Source organism: Triturus cristatus, chromosome 4_1 (assembly GCF_964204655.1).
Source record: "Triturus cristatus chromosome 4_1, aTriCri1.1, whole genome shotgun sequence".
In the NCBI taxonomy this organism is placed as follows: Eukaryota; Metazoa; Chordata; class Amphibia; order Caudata; family Salamandridae; genus Triturus; species Triturus cristatus.
Window position 1 is genome coordinate 449,707,402 of NC_140585.1, and position 16,992 is coordinate 449,724,393.

The following is a 16,992-nucleotide window of genomic DNA, read 5'->3' on the forward strand; positions in this document are numbered from 1 at the left end:
GCACTCTACGCCGGAACCATGGCCACACTCCAGAAGAGACTCCAACTCATACAAAACGTCTCTGCACGCCTCATCCTCGGACTCCCCCATCACAGCCACATCACCAGCCACCTGAGAGACCTGCACTGGCTCCCGGTCAACAAGAGGATCACCTTCAAGCTTGTCACCCACACACACAAAGCACTCCACAACGCCAGACCAGCATACCTCAACGAACGGCTGTCCTTCAAAACCCCGAACCGCCAGCTTCACTCCGCCGCCCTCGCCCTCGCCACCGTCCCACGCATCCGCCGAACGACCGCCGGTGGCAGATCGTTCTCCCACCTCGCCGCCAAGACGTGGAACACCCTCCACGCGTACCTGCGGCAGACTCAGGACCTGCTGACCTTCAGGAGACTCCTCAAGACCTGGCTGTTCGATCAGTAGCTGCTTCTCCCACCCCCCTAGCGCCTTGAGACCCGCACGGGTGAGTAGTGCGCTGTACAAATGTCGTGATTGATTGATTGATTGATTGATTAAATGGGATAAAGCTAGTTATGTGGGGAAAAATGTGTCTGAGATCGAATGAGTATTAAAAACACCCACCATATAATTAATTTAAGAGCAATTCAGTTACTGCAGATTACCTGGTCGACTTCTTAGAGGAAGCAGCTTGGAATGCATGGCATTTCACCACAGAAAGCTGCAGGCATTAAGGTTACTGATTTCAATCCAGCCAGTCTAACCTTTGTAAAAAGCCTTAGACTGGGGCACACCATTGAACATTGTTTATTTATGAATGCACTGCCGTCGTCATGTTGCCTTATTTAAGCTTTTAGTAATGAGTATTTTCACAGGTTTTCTTCACCTTCTAAACAACTGATTGTCGAATATCTTAATGTTAAACATTTCGTTTGCCATTCGTTTATACAGTTTAGCATACTTTTGACAAGTTTCTAGCCAAATGGATTATTGGATATTTTTTTCTTAAGTTTCTTACTAGTTTATCAGATTTAATGTCATAAAACCTCCTACATGACTCTTACCTTCATTTTCTTCTAGTACACTTCAGAAGAGGAGAAGGCTGTCTCTGCCATCTAACACTGTACTGACTGCCCGGACTTTCTACAATGAATAATCAGACCTAACCCGTTTGGTTGCAGGACCCATAAGGGAATAGCAAGGTTTTTGTGACACTACCTGTATCTTTCAAATCATATTTGTGGATAAGTTGTCATTTTTAAGTTTGTCTGCACAGCGCTTTTGTAATCTTTTGTAAGCAAAAAAATATAAATATATAAAATGGGCTTAGAGCCCTTCCTTTACTTACCAGCATTTGGCTCCAATGTCGCTCTCATTTCCTTGCTTCTTATTGGTCAGAAACTCCTCCTCACCTCGGCTTCCTCATGGGGCTTCATGTGTGTCCCACCCGTGGCACATAGACTAAGTAGACCTTCTTGTCTGTGGCGAGTGTCCTCCCATTGGCCGCATGTATTATGTATTATTTTTGTATTCCTTTTGGACATGCAGTCTTATAGAGTCTCTTATAGAGTGCATGCCTCCGCAGTCCCTCTCTTTTATCAACACCATCCTCCAGCTATTGCTGCTCTCTCCCTTGTGTAGCTTTCCTGTCCTCCTCCTGCTCTCTGTTTCTTTCCCCTACCCTGCCTGCTGTCCATAGTTTGGTTAACCCACCCAACTTACTCCCCTCCCTCTATCCGTGGTTTGATTTCCTCCTCCACTCTGTCTTCATCCCACTGTCTGTATTTTCCCCCAAACCTCCAACCCCTTCTGCTGTTTCTGGTTTGTTTATCTCACCCCTCCTGCTATTTGTGGTTCGTTTACCCACCCCCCTCCCATTGTCTGTGGTTTGTTTTCCACCTTCTCCCTCTCTGTTCTCCTGCCCTGTGTTGTATTCCTCTCCCAACCATGCACTGTTTTTTCACGTATTGCACAGAAGCTCAGCCTGTTGTGCAAAACTGATTAAAAGGTAAACAAGCATTGGCATAGCCAATAGGTCTCGCTTTTGGGACCTTATAATTATTTAGTTATGCAGCACAATATCCTTGGTGCACCAACATTAACTGTTGCATGGTTAAACACTTATAAGGTCCCAAAGGCGAGAACTATTGGCAATGCCAATGCTTGTTGCTCTTTCTTAGCCCAACAGCATCAAATAGGAAGCGAGAAATGGCAATGACAATCTTTCCCAATGTATTTCCCCAGCTGCTGTTCCACAAAAGAAGGTCATAACTGAGCACAAAATCGATAACCATTTCTCAATAGACATGACATATTGATATAAGATGATTGATTTGCAGCAAGTGAAAATCTGTGCGTGCTAATGTTCATTATGTTCCCCAATATCTGCGATCCGTGAGCTCTAGCAGGAAATATCTGACAATTTCCTTGTTGAATGTGTATTTATCTGTTCCAGGTTAGGTGCTCAGTTTCACATTCAGTCAGCCCACGAGTTAGTCTCCATCATCCAATGGTAAACACTGAATCGAGGTAAAAAAAAAAACACCATGCGTAATACTGCTACCATGCATCAACAGTATTTTCAAAGACAATTTTTGCACCCAGTAAAAGTGCACTTCTGAGAATTAAGCTTTCAGAGTCCACGATTATTTCAAACCAAATGTTCATCTAACTGGTGCCTCTCATGGGCCAATGATTTATTGAGAAAATCAGAAATTGCCTAGGGTTATTTATTTTATACTATATGTTAAATCACCCCTGAACCAATAACTTTTTTTTTTGTAAAGCCTCATTAAAATTCTACACTTGCTATTTAATAGCAAAGTAATTGCACTCCGAGTGATTTAAAAAAAAATAAAAAATAAGGACATGGGCATATAAAAACCTTTAAAATTCTGAAAAGATAGCGGGAGAGTTTTCTTTAAAAAAAAAATAGCCTACTTCCTGTAGCAAGCATGTGGCCGCAGTAGGGAACCCGCCGCAGTGGCCACGTTCCGAGGCGTCAGTCTAGCTCTCTCAGCCTGCTGGACTGTGACATCATTTCCAACAGAACTGAGTCCTGGCTTCGACCCGCTGGAAGCCAACCAGTGTGGAATAAGACGTGGTGCACTGTCCCTCCTCCAGAGGGCTAGAAAGGCTGATGACAAAGCCAATGCTGCAGGTATAAATACAAATAAAATGCAAGTATCTTCAATTGCATGCTGCTAGAGATGGGTGGGAGTGTGTGACGCAGCGAGAGAGGTAAGGGAGACAGCAGAGGGATACTTAACAGGAGTGCAGCAGGAGCAGTGGAACCAGGGCCGCGGTTTTGAGGGAACCCATACAGTCCTTTTTGTGGTTTGCTTTTAGTAAGCAATTTTGGGCAGGGAGGCTATAGTCCCTGCTTGCATTAGAGCCCAGGGAATCCTGTGTACACCCCAGGAGTGAGGGGGAATGGGGTGTAGACGCGAGGGTGAGATGAGAGGGAAGCAAGAGTTGGGAGGGACAGGGTTGAGATGAAGAGATGGATTGGACAGAAGAGTTAGTGCAAGTGGGGATGGGTCGAGAGCGAGGGAAGGCGAGAGAGGGATGGCTGAGGTGATAATGTCATCAGCGGGTAGTGATGACATATAAAGAAGACATGCGTAGGAGGACAAGAAATGGGATAAGTGTGGGTGTCTGGGAGGAGGCGGGAGAGAGGAATGGAATAGAAAAAGAGGTGCGAGAGAAAAAGATGGAGTGACGGGGAGAGATGGGGTGAAAGGGAGAGAACAATAGAAGCAGATGAGAGGGAGCGAGGGTGTAACAGGAAGGGGGGAGGTGACAGCTTGGGGTGAGCTGTGAAGGAGCGATGGTCTGGGAGGATGAAATGGAGACGAGGCAGAGGGCAGGGGTTCATGGGCATGAAAAAGAATATGCGTGTGTTCATCACACCCAATGATGATGTCATACTCTCGTGGGGTGACATCATAATGTCGCAGATTATGAGAGCCTGAAAAATAAAACAGAGACATACTACAGTGTAAAGTAACAGTAATTTAATACAGGTGCACCTGAACCGAGGAAGGTGAAACCAGCAGGATTCCCAAAATGAAGTGACGCTGTTTGTTCCCTTAACACCCACGGGCAGGACTGATCGTCAGCCTAGCTTCACCTCTTGCAGTCAGTGTTCGTTATCTCAAAGGGAAAGTACTAGCAAGGCTACTCGAATTACGTGATTTAGCAGCCCGCAGCGATTTCCACATACTTATGGGTTTGAAGCATTCTGAACTTGACCTCGGCTGGTCGAGGAAAGAGGTGAAAACAAAGGGGGTTTACGGTGCAAAGCAACCATTTAAAAGAAGCGCGCACGCTTCACGACTTGGGGAGCCACTAGAAGCCCTGCCTGCATCCGGAGCGATTCTGGCGGGCTGCGATTGGGAGGGTTTCAGCGCTGCTGACTTTTCGTGGGATTTCACAAGCAGTGGCCACGAACAAAAACAAAACGTGCGGCCACGACCTAGCGTTGTGTGCGCGAGCAAAAATAAAATTTAAGAAAAACCACATGAGTGGTGTGCGCACGCGCAACAGCAAAAGCAGGCTGGCAAGTGGTGTGCGATGTGCGCATACCATGATGAGAGAGAAAAGCCAGATGGCGCCTCTGCTCGTCATTGTGTGCGTAACCGCACGCTCTATGCCAGCCAAAAGCGTGTGGTAGCACTTTGAAAACCCACACACTAAATGTCTAGCCTGATCAGCGCATGCGCTGGCTCAGGCGAGACCTAAAAAGCGCGATGACAATGTCAACGCAGGTCACCCTCTCTCTCTCTCGCTTTCTACATTTCTCAGGTACCCTAATTATTCTTTATGTCAACTCCATGCCATGTCTGTTACTTCAATGGTAATATTTGCATTACTTGAGTGTGGGCATTTTCATGGCTTATACTAACAATCTCACTACTCATGTGCATTCAGATTTGTAGATGTGAGGAGCAGTTTCATGCTCCATGAGGTTAACTATATGGGTCAAATTCAAGAGAGTAGCTATCAAAGGTGCAGCAGGTGCATCAGCACTGGGTCCCAGGGAGTTCAGAGGCCCCTTGAACCTTGATCTCTGTTGTATATTAGTACCGAAACAGCAGCTAGGAGCCCATTTTCCTTGCTTGCCTTAGGTTGCATGGCACTTTTGCTACAACATATTGCCATATAATTATGGTACAAGGGGCTAGATGTACTGAGCCATTTAGCAGTGACAAACCCTTACAGTTCACTAAATCAAAGCATTTATATCCGCTGAATGGATTTTTGCTATGTGCTATACCCCACTTAGTAAATGGTTACTGAATTTGCAAAATGGATTTTAGAAATACATCAGGATTTGCAATTTAGAAGGGGTGTGTTTAGGGAATCCCATCCAAACCTTGGGGCATATTTACAATGAAATCCCGCAGCACGGCCCCACAAGCAATTTTGCTGTGCCGAGCTGCAGCATTTAAAAAATGCAGGTAGTGTTAGCAAGAATACGGCACACCCCTGTGCTCCCCCTGCACCAGCACTAAAACAGCAGCCGTGCGACAACACAGGCACACTTGCACCATGGTTCAAGTGTGCCTTCGTTATAGAGATAATTGTTTTTGTGCAGGAAGAGACACCTTCCTGCCCAAAAGCAATCATTAATGGCGTTTTGCTCCTTTTATGTGTGCTGCAAAATGCAAAATAGCAATTGCAGAAAGAGCAAAATGTGAATAGAAATAACATTATTTCTCCTTGTTGAGCCACTTTAACACCTCCTCCAGGAAAAACATTAGTTTTTGGTACTTCCTCAGATTTACAAATCCTTGTAAATCAGGGGCAGTGTGAAAAAGCTATGGGTGTTGGCTGGGAACACCCTTGGCAACACCCATGACATGCCCCTTTGACACAGAGAACTGCATGAAAGAGTGTCCTATTTACAAGGCTGTGTAAAGCCACACAATGTGCTTTTGCATGGCCTTTTAAATATGGACCAGCACGCAGTGCCACCGGAGCATCAAAAAAAGTTACACTCCAATGACGCTAGGAGCTTGTAAATATGCCCCTTAGTTTCACAATGCAATGTATCAATGGTTTTCAACTGCAATTTCTGTCACAAACATTTGAAAATGTTAAAAAAAAGTTTGTAGGGCAGTAGACAGTGGTCAATGGGACCACTGCTAACTCTGCAAAAAAAAAGATTCCAGGAAAGTTGCCCTGTTTCCTGTAAGAAAAACAAGCTGCGTTTAAAAAATGTTGACTTTATGGAAATGTGAGCACAGACCTGGTGGCCTGCTGACCACCACCCTGTGATGGCATCCAATTTGGGTCATTTGCAAATTGCGACCTACCGCATTGATGAGATAGGTCACAAATTAAAGAACTAGGTCGGACTGTAACACACTCCAGATGGTGATTTTGTGAACCAATAGTACATAATTGGGTTCACAAAATCTCATTGGATTCACAAAAGTCAGTGAACAATTTGCAACCACTTTTCACGAATCATGTTAGTGCATTTAGCCCATAAGGAGGAAATTCTAAGGCCATTGGAGAGTCCATTTATGGCAACTGCAACAGCACATAGGTTGATTTCTTTATGTATTCTGTCAATAACGTTTCTAATGCAGCGGTCTCATTTGTAGCTGGCAGGTGATATACTTCAAATGCCAAGTAAGAGAAATGTCATCAGTCTTGTAAGCATCGTTGTAAGCAACGTAAAGAAAAGTGCATGGGTCACTCAAGAAAGTGTGAGTCAAATGAGAAAAATATCTTGGCTCATGTCCGAGAAGTTTCCTAGATCAGTGTTGCACCGTCAGATCTCTTTTAGGGATGTTCCAATGCTAGGAGGACCTTTGTTTCTGACAAGGCAGAAAACGCTTTCTGCTGTGCTATTTATATATTTTATTTTAACACTGATTGATGGAATTTCGCAGGACAATTGTAAAAGACATGGCCCTATTTTTGAAAATGATAGGGCGGAAATAGTTTTAGAATTCACTATATTTAACATTTTATTTTGAGAAAACCTTCTAGATTTCTACTCATTTCCATTCTCGGCAGTACATTGACATAATCATATGCACACTTTCTACCTCACCACAATTAAATGTGTATGTGTCCTCTATAGGGTTTCTTTTTTTAACTGTTTGCTAATGCGTTGCAATATTCATCATTATCTATGTTCCAATCTTAAAGTTGTTTTTCCCCTTTTGCATTACTCGAAAGGGTGTACGAGGTTTATCTGCATTGCCATGAGGTGAGCATGGCCTGGGGAATCCAGCAGCCCAGTGTTTTTTTTTTTTTCCGATCGTTGTTTTGTTATTTTGGAATTGATTGTGCGCCATCTTTCCTCCTCTTGGCTGAACGAGCTCCTTTTTTTGCATACTCGGTCTTCACATAGACTAATGCAGAAGTTGTATTTGTTTGTCCTTTCCTATAATTTCCAGTACCTTGTTATGCACAGGGCCTGTGGGTGGACGACATTCCTTACACTAACCGATTCTTCGAGTCTGTGAATGTCAACGCCTTGGGCGTCTAAGTCTTCGCCTGTGTGATCTGCAAACCTTCTATCAACATTTCTGCAGCTTGCTTGCCAGGGTGTGGGCTTTCATTTTCATAGGCTAGAATGTCTCTGTGCCTCCAGGCAAGAAGAGACATGGCGAACTTGGGTGGGGTGGTGGTGTTATGAATATTCATATCTAAATCGCAGACATACCAAAATAACTTCTTTTAAGCTCCAACATTGCATTTACGTAACTAAGACAAACGGAGAGAACACTGCTTTAGTATAATGAGATAGTGTGACGACTCTGACGAGAGGTTGCGTCAGGGCGATTGCAAGCTTCTGCCACATACACTCGCACTCATCCCAATTAACAAGGGTACCACACAGACCAGATGCTCGAGTGCACATTTTTGAAGAGGACATTGGCTCTTAGGGACCTCACGCTTGAAGCCAATGATGCTGTAGAGTAAAATTCCCCTGACTTTCCACGGGAAAATGTTGCAATCTGTATATGGCCAGAAGAGCCTGCTCTCTTCTAACAAGGTCATATGCTTGTCATGAGTTGTTTGCATTTGCTTGCTGCGATTCTTTTCTATATTTAGGTCAGGGCATTTCCTTTTAGAGTTTGTCAGTTTGACATGCTTTTTTTTCTTTACCCAGTAAAATAGTCCGAGATGACGGGCACTGGATGAGTGCATATTATTTTGCTCTTCTTCAAATAGTAGAGGGTTATTAAGTAGCATGAGATATCCAAAGTGCTTTTGAGGTGACTGTGCAGCAGGGTTCAAGCCTGAAGCCATATTTTAACCGACACTGTAGTGGATGGCATAATAGGTGCTGCAGTCCACAGGTTGCAATTAACCATCCATGCCAGGGGTGTATTTCTGTGCCTTATATTATGGCTGTATAGGAAACTTAATTGAGCCAATCAGGTATGTACACCGATTTTAACATGTTTGAAGTGGGAGCACAGAGAATGTACTCATGTTTAGCAAAGTGCAAAGTCAGCATAGCAGATAGAGCAAAAATTGAGTTGGGGGGTGGAACCACCGCATACATGATGGCCATTTCCTACAAGAAGGGATGTATAGGTTTCTGTTGTGCCAGCAAAGGTTAATTTCACTTAGAAAAATTGAATCGCACAATGGGTGACCTATAAGCAAGTAAACCATAAATAAACCCCTTTGCTACCAGGTGAGTAGTAAGAGATGCCAGTCTCAGTCAGGATTGTAATCTTCACAGTGAGGCACAGGAGGAATGCAGTGTATTGAGTTAATTGGTTTGTATTTAACGCACTCATTGTCAATAAAAACAAACGTCCCACCAATTTCCTTCTTTTCCGATGAGGTGGAGGATTTTGTATCATAGTGTAAGATAGTGGCATGGGGAATGCACTGAAACAGCTTTTCTTGAGTGCAATAGGTGATAGTCTTGGATGAAAACAGAAATGGAAGTTGCATTAAAGACCAAAGACCAACAGTAGCTACCCAAGAGAGCTTTGAAATAATATACAGGAGAGTAGTCACTGATTTGTGACAAAAAGTTTATCTTTGTGTGTATGATATAATCTAATGATTGTGTTGATCACATTTGTTGTTGGATCTGTGATTGTTATTTGGGTGTGTGGGGTGCATTATAGGTAATGTGCATGAAGATATGCTCTGAAGCATTGGGTAGGTGTGTGTACTATGCACTAGGGAAGCTAGCATGTTGAGGTTTATGTGGGAGGGTGCCGGGAGAGCAGTCTTTTGGAAGAGGGTACTTATCTGAGAGAGTGCCAGAGTGTGTGATTTGCAGACTTCATATCATCTCACTCATCTGATAAAACTTCAATATGATATTAGATTATTGATTTTAGGGTGGCACAGTAGTTCTACTCTGGTCTTTTTTTTAGTAACTTTCAGTACACCTACTGCACATAGTCAATTTGTTTGCTGATTTTGGTATAGCTGAACTGGACCAGAGGGTTGGATGGCAGAGAGACACTGTTTCAAGGGTTGTTGGTGACTGCTGGGGGTCGGGCTATAAACTTGGTCCTTTGCAGTAATTCAGGATGTATCAATGTATGATTAGCGTCCTTCCAGACCAGGGTCACAACCACCTTGATTCATGCTGACATTATGCTGTCTCATTTAATTTGCTTTGGGTTTTGTTAATAATGGGGCTAAGAAGAAGAGAGGTGGAGGGTGACATAGTTTGAGTCATACCCAGTAGAAATGTTCGACATGGTATTAGAAGTAAAGTGTCCAGCCAGTGTAACAGTTTGAATGGCCTGGGAATATCAAATAATATGGTGAAGGCATGAAGGTTGATGGATGATGATTTCAAGGTTTTGTACATAGCAACAGAGAGCACCCTCAGTCACCATGAATTCTCATTAACTGTAGCATTACGTAAAAGTGACTAAGGGCCCAATTTATTTATTGGTGGATGGGGTTAAGTCCATCAGGGCAACGGAGTATAGGAGTATATTACTCCATTGGCTTGACGGAGTCCCTGCCCACCAAATTCAGAAATGATCACACATCTGGCTCCATTTCGGAGACTAAGTCAGAAGGTAAAACATCTGACCAAGATGAGCCTAATGTTTGTATGTGAAATGCGTACCATAGCTGTCTGCTTTAAATCATGCCTAGGTCCCAGTCAGTCACAATCAGATGAAAACAGTTGATGCATGAAGATTTTTGGTACTATTGTTACTTAAAATTAAAAAGAATCATATCTCCAGTTCTCAAGGATTTTTGTTGTTTTGGAGTTATATTTGTTGATTAATTTTATCTCTATTTTTATGAATTGTAGTGTGATTTTTATTGTGTTGTATTTGTGATTGTTTAACTTTTTGAGTACTTCTAAATGCTTTACACATTTTCTTATGTTCAGTCTGTCTGCTCTGTGCCATAGATACCAAGGGTTTATCTCAGGTTTGAATGACTGAAACCTTTACTCACCTATCAAGGAGAGTATTGCAAAGGTCAGATGGACAACTTGCAGCCTAAGCACAGCACCATCCAAAAGTAACAACCAGTCCATTTTTGTTGTGCCCATTTCCAATGGCTGGTTGTTCTCAGCACAACCTGTAGTACATTGAAAAATATTCCTTACTTGCATAGCATAATCCTGAGAATAACAACAAATTATAGCCAACGCTTTACACAATTTTCAAGAACAGCTTCTTCAGGGCTGTAAATCACAAAAGGGAAAACGTATTCTGTATACAATATTAGTAAATTAGAATAAAGTCACATGAATGTAAATAAGAAATGTACTCTGTTGACCATTTGTGGTTTGTTTCTTATGATCCCCTGTTTGGGTACATATGGGTACATAGAAAAGGGACAATCTAATAGGGTCTATTTCTCTATATTTTTAATGCATGTTATGTTGTAAGTTTTGTTGTATTTACATACATGTAGTTTTATTGTAATTTACTAATATTGATGCATAACAGGTAGGTAAGCCATTTTATTACATTTCTAAAGTCAACATTCATGTTTTTGTATATGCCCTTGATCATGTCCACAATGATATTGGACTTCAGGGTCTATCTTACTTCTTCTGTTTTCTGATAGACAGCACAGGTTATATCAGTATGGGTTATGCCATCTCCAGTCCAGTATTGCCTTTCTTTTCAGAATCATGAAGAAACTGGAAGAAAGTGGCAAAAGCGTTTGTCATAACAGACTGATGCACTAGCTGTTTCTTGTATTTGGCACTTCATGGATATGACCCAGAGTTCACATTCTTAAGCTGAACATTTAATAATCTCCCAGCTTTTGAATCATGTTCATAATGTTTCAGTTTTTATCATATGAGGACATATTCTGTCTGGGCACAATCAGATCTTACTTGCTTAGCTCTATCTCATGCACTAGGCTCCCTAGAGGGTTCTCTTCATAGGCTTCGATTTCGGTTTTGACTATTGCCAAGTTATTTTTGTTCGCTGCATTCTTTCTGTTCAGCAGTCTAGGTTCTCTCACCAATGTACCAAACAAGTAGGTATTTCACGCTGCCTTACGGCAAGTTGGACATAGTAAAATAACCATGTGGAATTATGCTCTGCCTAATCTAAGGGGGACAGTGTTCGTGCACCCAGTTATCCAAGGTGCAGGAACAGGAGACCCAATTCACCAGCCAGGAAAACAGCTGATAAAATTATTTCAGGCTTTGGATGCAACGGTATCCAAGTTTCTGCCGAATCCTTGCTGACTTTTTTCCCTTTCCACCTATTGACATATAACCTATATATTTAACCCCAATTCTAGAAAGACATCAAAGTGGATGTTTGTTGCTCACTTTACACAGGGGCATCAGCATATATCATGTAGTTCACCCCCGTGTATTTTAAGTGGCTTTTGGAGATCGTTTTGGTGAGGAGCTAAAGCAGAGTTTGCCAGAGATGGTTTAGGGCTGTTTAAAGGAAACCTGAGAAGGATTAACGAGGGAAATTTGAAACTACCTTCATGATTATAGTGGGTTTATTTAAAAAGGGGTCTTTACAGGGGTTTTAAAAGAGTTGCAGATGAGTGACTTCTAGTAGCAACGCAGAGTTTGTGTGCGGCACAACTGTTGGGAAATGTTTTAAGAGGTTCGTAGTGAGTGCTGGGAACTGCTCTATCTGTTGACATTAGTCTGCTCAGTTATCCTGAAACATATCCTGAATATTGATGTCGGCAGTCAGCATTAGTTGGCTGGAGGCATTGCACAGCTATCAAAAGCATCAGCTATAAAACTATTGTTATCAAGGATGACTCAACTCTTCACCCATCCATGGTGGTTAAAATGAGGAACAATTGTAATTTTATACCTTGGAATGAAAACAAGTATTAAAAAATATTATGTTATTGGAGAATTTTTACTACACATTTGGACATGGTCTTCATATTCTGATGTATGATCCCCGAATGTATCTTTTTCGACTAGGCCTGTGATTACTATTTTAAGTAGGAACTAGATTTAGGGGAACGACAGTAAGGGAGGACATAGTGTTCCACCATAACACAAGAATTAAGATAATGATTAGAGGGATGCATCTAGGTTACGTTCAGTGTCGGACTGGCCTACGGGCAATCAGGCAGTGCATGAAGGGTTGGTCAGACAAGTCAATGTGCGGGCCAGTTTTTGGCTGTTTGTGACCTGTATATGGTTTGTAGCGCTGTTTTTTTAGTGTTGATTTCACTGATATTAAAACAAACATTGCCTGCAGCAAGCACAAATCCATGCAGTCTACTTAAACACTGTGGTGCAGATTTACAAGCCCCTTGCGCCACATTTGCGTCACTTTTAACATGGCAAAAGTGACGCAAAAGTGGCGCAAGGGGCTTGTAAATCTGCCCCTGTGTCTTTACAAGATCCAAACTGCCCCACTTTGAAAAAATGGGCCACTTTCTATGTCTATTGAATAGGCCTATCTAATTCACTAGTAGAGGCCATCTTTATTTTGATGCCAGGGCCTATTATTTGGTTATGTCCTTTTATGACTACATTTACCTGATGTTTAAAGTGTTGGGCTGTATTGTATAGTGTCTGAACTTTTATCGCTGTGTTGAACACTGTCTTCATGAGTGAAGCTTATAAAATATTAAATGTGTATTTTCGGAAGATAGAGTATTGTATATTTAACATGATGAGCTCTATTTACCTCGACAAAATGGCACAATGCACAAAACATATAACAAACTGTTCCTCGGTTACCTATAAATCAACAAGCATTGGCTTAAAGTAATGTTGGGCATGTACTTTTAAGTTTTACATGTTATGGCAGTGAAATATTCACCCATTTGTTTTTCTCAACTGTAAGGCCTACCTCTCCCATAGGATAATATTGGGTTTCCTTAATACATTTAATACGTGCTAAATTGTGATTGGGAACAGGTAGTTAAGTTATGTTTGGTATCTGCGGAAATTCAATTTAAAATACTCTTTAATGGTAAAGTTGTATTTTAAGTCAAAATTGTGAAAATGACACTTTTAGAAAGTTACCATTGTCTTGCCCCAACCATTATGTGCCTGCCGCCTGTTCCTGGGTTACGTGACTAGTTAGCCTTGTATATTCCGCCAAGACAGCCACACAATAGACAGATTAGTTGTGCCTGGCTCTGCAATCTGAGGCAGGATGAGCAGGGGGAGCTGGGCACAGCCCCACTTACACATCAATAGGCTGAGCCCTGCTCTGACACAAATAACTTCAAACTAGTACATTTTGCCTTTAACAAGTCTGGAGCCAGGAAATTCTAAATAGCTTGTAAGGGAAACTTCTAGAAACTTCTCCTGCTTCAAAAAAGCATTAGAGTTAAAAATGGGGACTCTCAGACCTACTCTCAGTTCACTCCTGGACCTGGCAAGGAGATTCAGAGGATGGGCTGCTGCTTTGGCCTGCTGTGTTTTGAAGGTGCACCAAGAAGGACTGCTCTACTGCTTGAAGTTTGCTGTGAGCCCTAGAGGGCTGCCCTGCTGCTTGAGCCCTGATCTTCTTCTTGAACATAGGATTTCCAGAAGTGACTCCCCGGGCTAATTGGCGGGCCTACTGATCACAGCCTCAGGGACCCAAAAGGCTCCAACCATCTTGAACCCATACCTGAACCCTGCCTGAGTGAGTCCTGACCTTCCAAGTGGTGCCTCACCAGTCCTGAACCTTTGGAAGCGGTGCTAAACATGCCCAGATAGGCAAGTTCCAAACATTGGGACTTCGAACTAAAGGTTTTGGCTAAAAAGTGCTCTAAGAACCAATAGGAGACCAGGAACTATTTGCTCGTTGATCGCCCAAAGTGCATCATCAGTCAGCCTGACTTTGCAGCAGCTCCCACTACATTTTTTCCCCAGCAGAAAATCCTGTTCAGCGGCTCTTCATATTAAGGGTATCTGGCCTTGTGGAGCCCTCGTCAGTTACGGCCTGCAGGTTCTTCCTGCAAGAGATTTTTGACCTTCTAAAAAGAGACTAAGTCCAAACGTAGAAATTTTGACCATGACTTAGTCCAGCAGCTCCTTGTCAATTACGCCTCCCTTAGATGCTGCCGACTGCCTTCTCCCACTGAATTTTACCTTCACAGGCATTGTTTCATAGAATTTCTTTTCAGTCCAAAGGTAAGCTGAGACTAGGCGCAATCCACCCTTTGCATTCATACCAGGGTCCATCGTGGTCTACCACAACTTTCAACTTTGCCCTGGTCTTACATGACTCGATGTACATGGTTTATGCTTTGATCTTTTATGCCCAATTTTTCACTATAAACTTTAAAAAATCATATCTCTGGTCCTGCTGATTGGATTTTTGGTGTTTTGATGTCAATTTATTTAACTTTACTCTATTGTTCTAAATTTCTTGTGTTGTGTTTTCACTTAATTACTGTGCATGTGCTGCATAAATACTTGACACATTGCCTTTAAGCTTTTGTGCAAAGACACCAGAGGGGTTAGCTGAGGTTAATTTAGTGAGTTTTTAGGTCTCGCCTGACCCCGCGCTTGCGCTGTTCTGGCGAGACTTTAAGTAAGGACTTCAAAAAATGCTACCGCCTGCCACAGCTTGCAGTGCATGTGCGCGGGCGCGCGCTTCAGCAGAGGCGCCATATGGCGTGATTACTGCTGCACGCGCACCACTCGTGCACATGCACTGCAAGCTGTGGCCGGCTGTAGCATTTTTCCCCCTCTTTATGGCTCTTATCATATGCAACGCTTTCTTTGAGTTTCTATGCTGCACCTTTCGTGCTTGCCGTATCTGCTCATTTCCGACTGTGCGCATGCTTAGTGTAGGTATTCGGCTGTATGCACCTGAGCTACCCTTGGAAAAAACGTCCGTTAGTGATCCCTGTACGCATTGCGTCCTTTTGGTGATTTTGCGGTTTCTCTTTATTATTGTGCACTGTTCAATTGCTTCCATCAGTCCTTGGAGTCCCAAAGTGAATCAGAGCCACATCTGCATGCCCGCTGCAACTGTTTAGGTGGGTGAAACCACTCACTACTACGGTTCCACATGTCTCGAAGTCAGTTATACATATTTTGCTATAGGTTGCGCACTTCTTTATTTGGCGCTTCCAAGCCCCTATTAAGTGAGGTGCATGTTGTTATTTTAATTCAGATGCTCGTAATCGCCTCCTTCCAGTTAAACGAGGTGAAGATTAGAGAATGTACACATTTGTCCGCAATAAAGGGAGAGTGCGTGGCGTAACGGCCAGAGCTGCCGACTCTCGAACTGGGGGACCAGGATAGATTCTCGACCTCGGCTCAGCATTTTGTGGGTCAGGGCAAATTACTTAGTCTTCTCGTGCCTATCAAAAACAAGCATTGGCTTAGCCAATAGGTCTTGCTTTTGGGACCGTATAAGTATTTAGTTATGCAGCACAATATCCTTGGTGCAATAACACCAACTGTTGCATGGCTAAAAACTTATAAGGTCCTAAAGGCGAGACCTATTGGCTATGCCAATGCTTGTTGTGGTTTACCATGACTGGGTCTGTGGCTGTTGCTCTAGTAGAGTTTCACCCCCCACCCAAACCAACATCCAATTTCTCACAGTTATGATGTTACAAGAGTCCTTGTCCTCCACCTCACTCTCTGTCAATGGATTGGATACAATCCGAGAATAGGGGGAAGGTGACAAGTGCCACTTCTTTGTACCATCAAGTAATTCAGCAGCCTCATCAGGTTTTGGGTCTTTACTCTAAAAATATGACTACCAGTTGAGAATTATACAGGGAAGTATGCAAATCATAAAACCAGCATTTTTCATTGCAAGAGGTTGGGGTATTAGTTTGGGTTCTCACCCACCTCAAATAATCACAATGCTTTACAGAGTGAACAACAAAATTAATCAAACAAACCTCTACTTCATCCTCTGGTAGATTGGCACAGAAGCAGTCAGGCTTAACAAATATTTATGCAGCATTCAAACAGTAATAAAGTGAAAACACACTACATGTAAAATTCCAAACCTATAAAAAAAAAATAGTGTTCCATATAAACAATAAAATGACACCAAAACAACACAAACCTAATCAGTAGAAACTGAGTTATGAACTTTTTAAATTTTAAGTAAAAATAGCGCCAAAATGCGTAAAGTGCCTGTTGTGGGTATCTGCTCATGCCGGATTTGGTCAAAGTCACACATTTAGGCCAACCATGATAGAGCACGGGCCAGATGCAGGAACAGGTTTGGTCCACTGGAAGTTTTACATTCTGATTCCAATGTTAGGACTGTGCGCAGCTCTGCATCACTTTGCATCACGCCACGTTGGACCTGGTGAGGATTTGAATCAGGAGCTGCATGGCTCTGAGGGACTTTGCATCACTTGGCATCAGATCTGGTGTAGTCTTTGGTGAGGAGATGGGTGGTGAGGCTCTGTGGGGCTCTGTGATGATCTGCTTTGAAACTCGTGAGGCTTACAGGTGGGAGCTGCTTGGATCGACATCAGAGACAACTGAGCTGATGATGACGTCCACACTTAGTTGGCATGAATATTCCATTCGCACTTGATGACCTAAATGAGACCATTATATCTCTCAAATGTCTCTTTCCACACAGTCGAACACTCCCTGCATCTGTTTTATATGAATTCTTCCAA

General features: G+C 42.7%; 1 protein-coding gene across 3 annotated transcripts in view; it reads left to right on the forward strand.

Moving 5' to 3' along the window:
• The window catches only part of NTF3 (neurotrophin 3), a 215,115-nt gene that overhangs the window by 135,955 nt on the left and 62,168 nt on the right, over positions 1–16,992 (forward strand). Inside the window, exon 2 of one of the 3 annotated variants that reach the window (XM_085652607.1) lies at positions 1,042–1,163. The exons of the other annotated variants lie outside the window; for them this stretch is intronic. The gene's annotated coding sequence lies outside the window, so the exon portion shown is untranslated. The remainder of the gene's footprint in view (positions 1–1,041; positions 1,164–16,992) is intronic. 3 annotated transcript variants of the gene reach the window in all.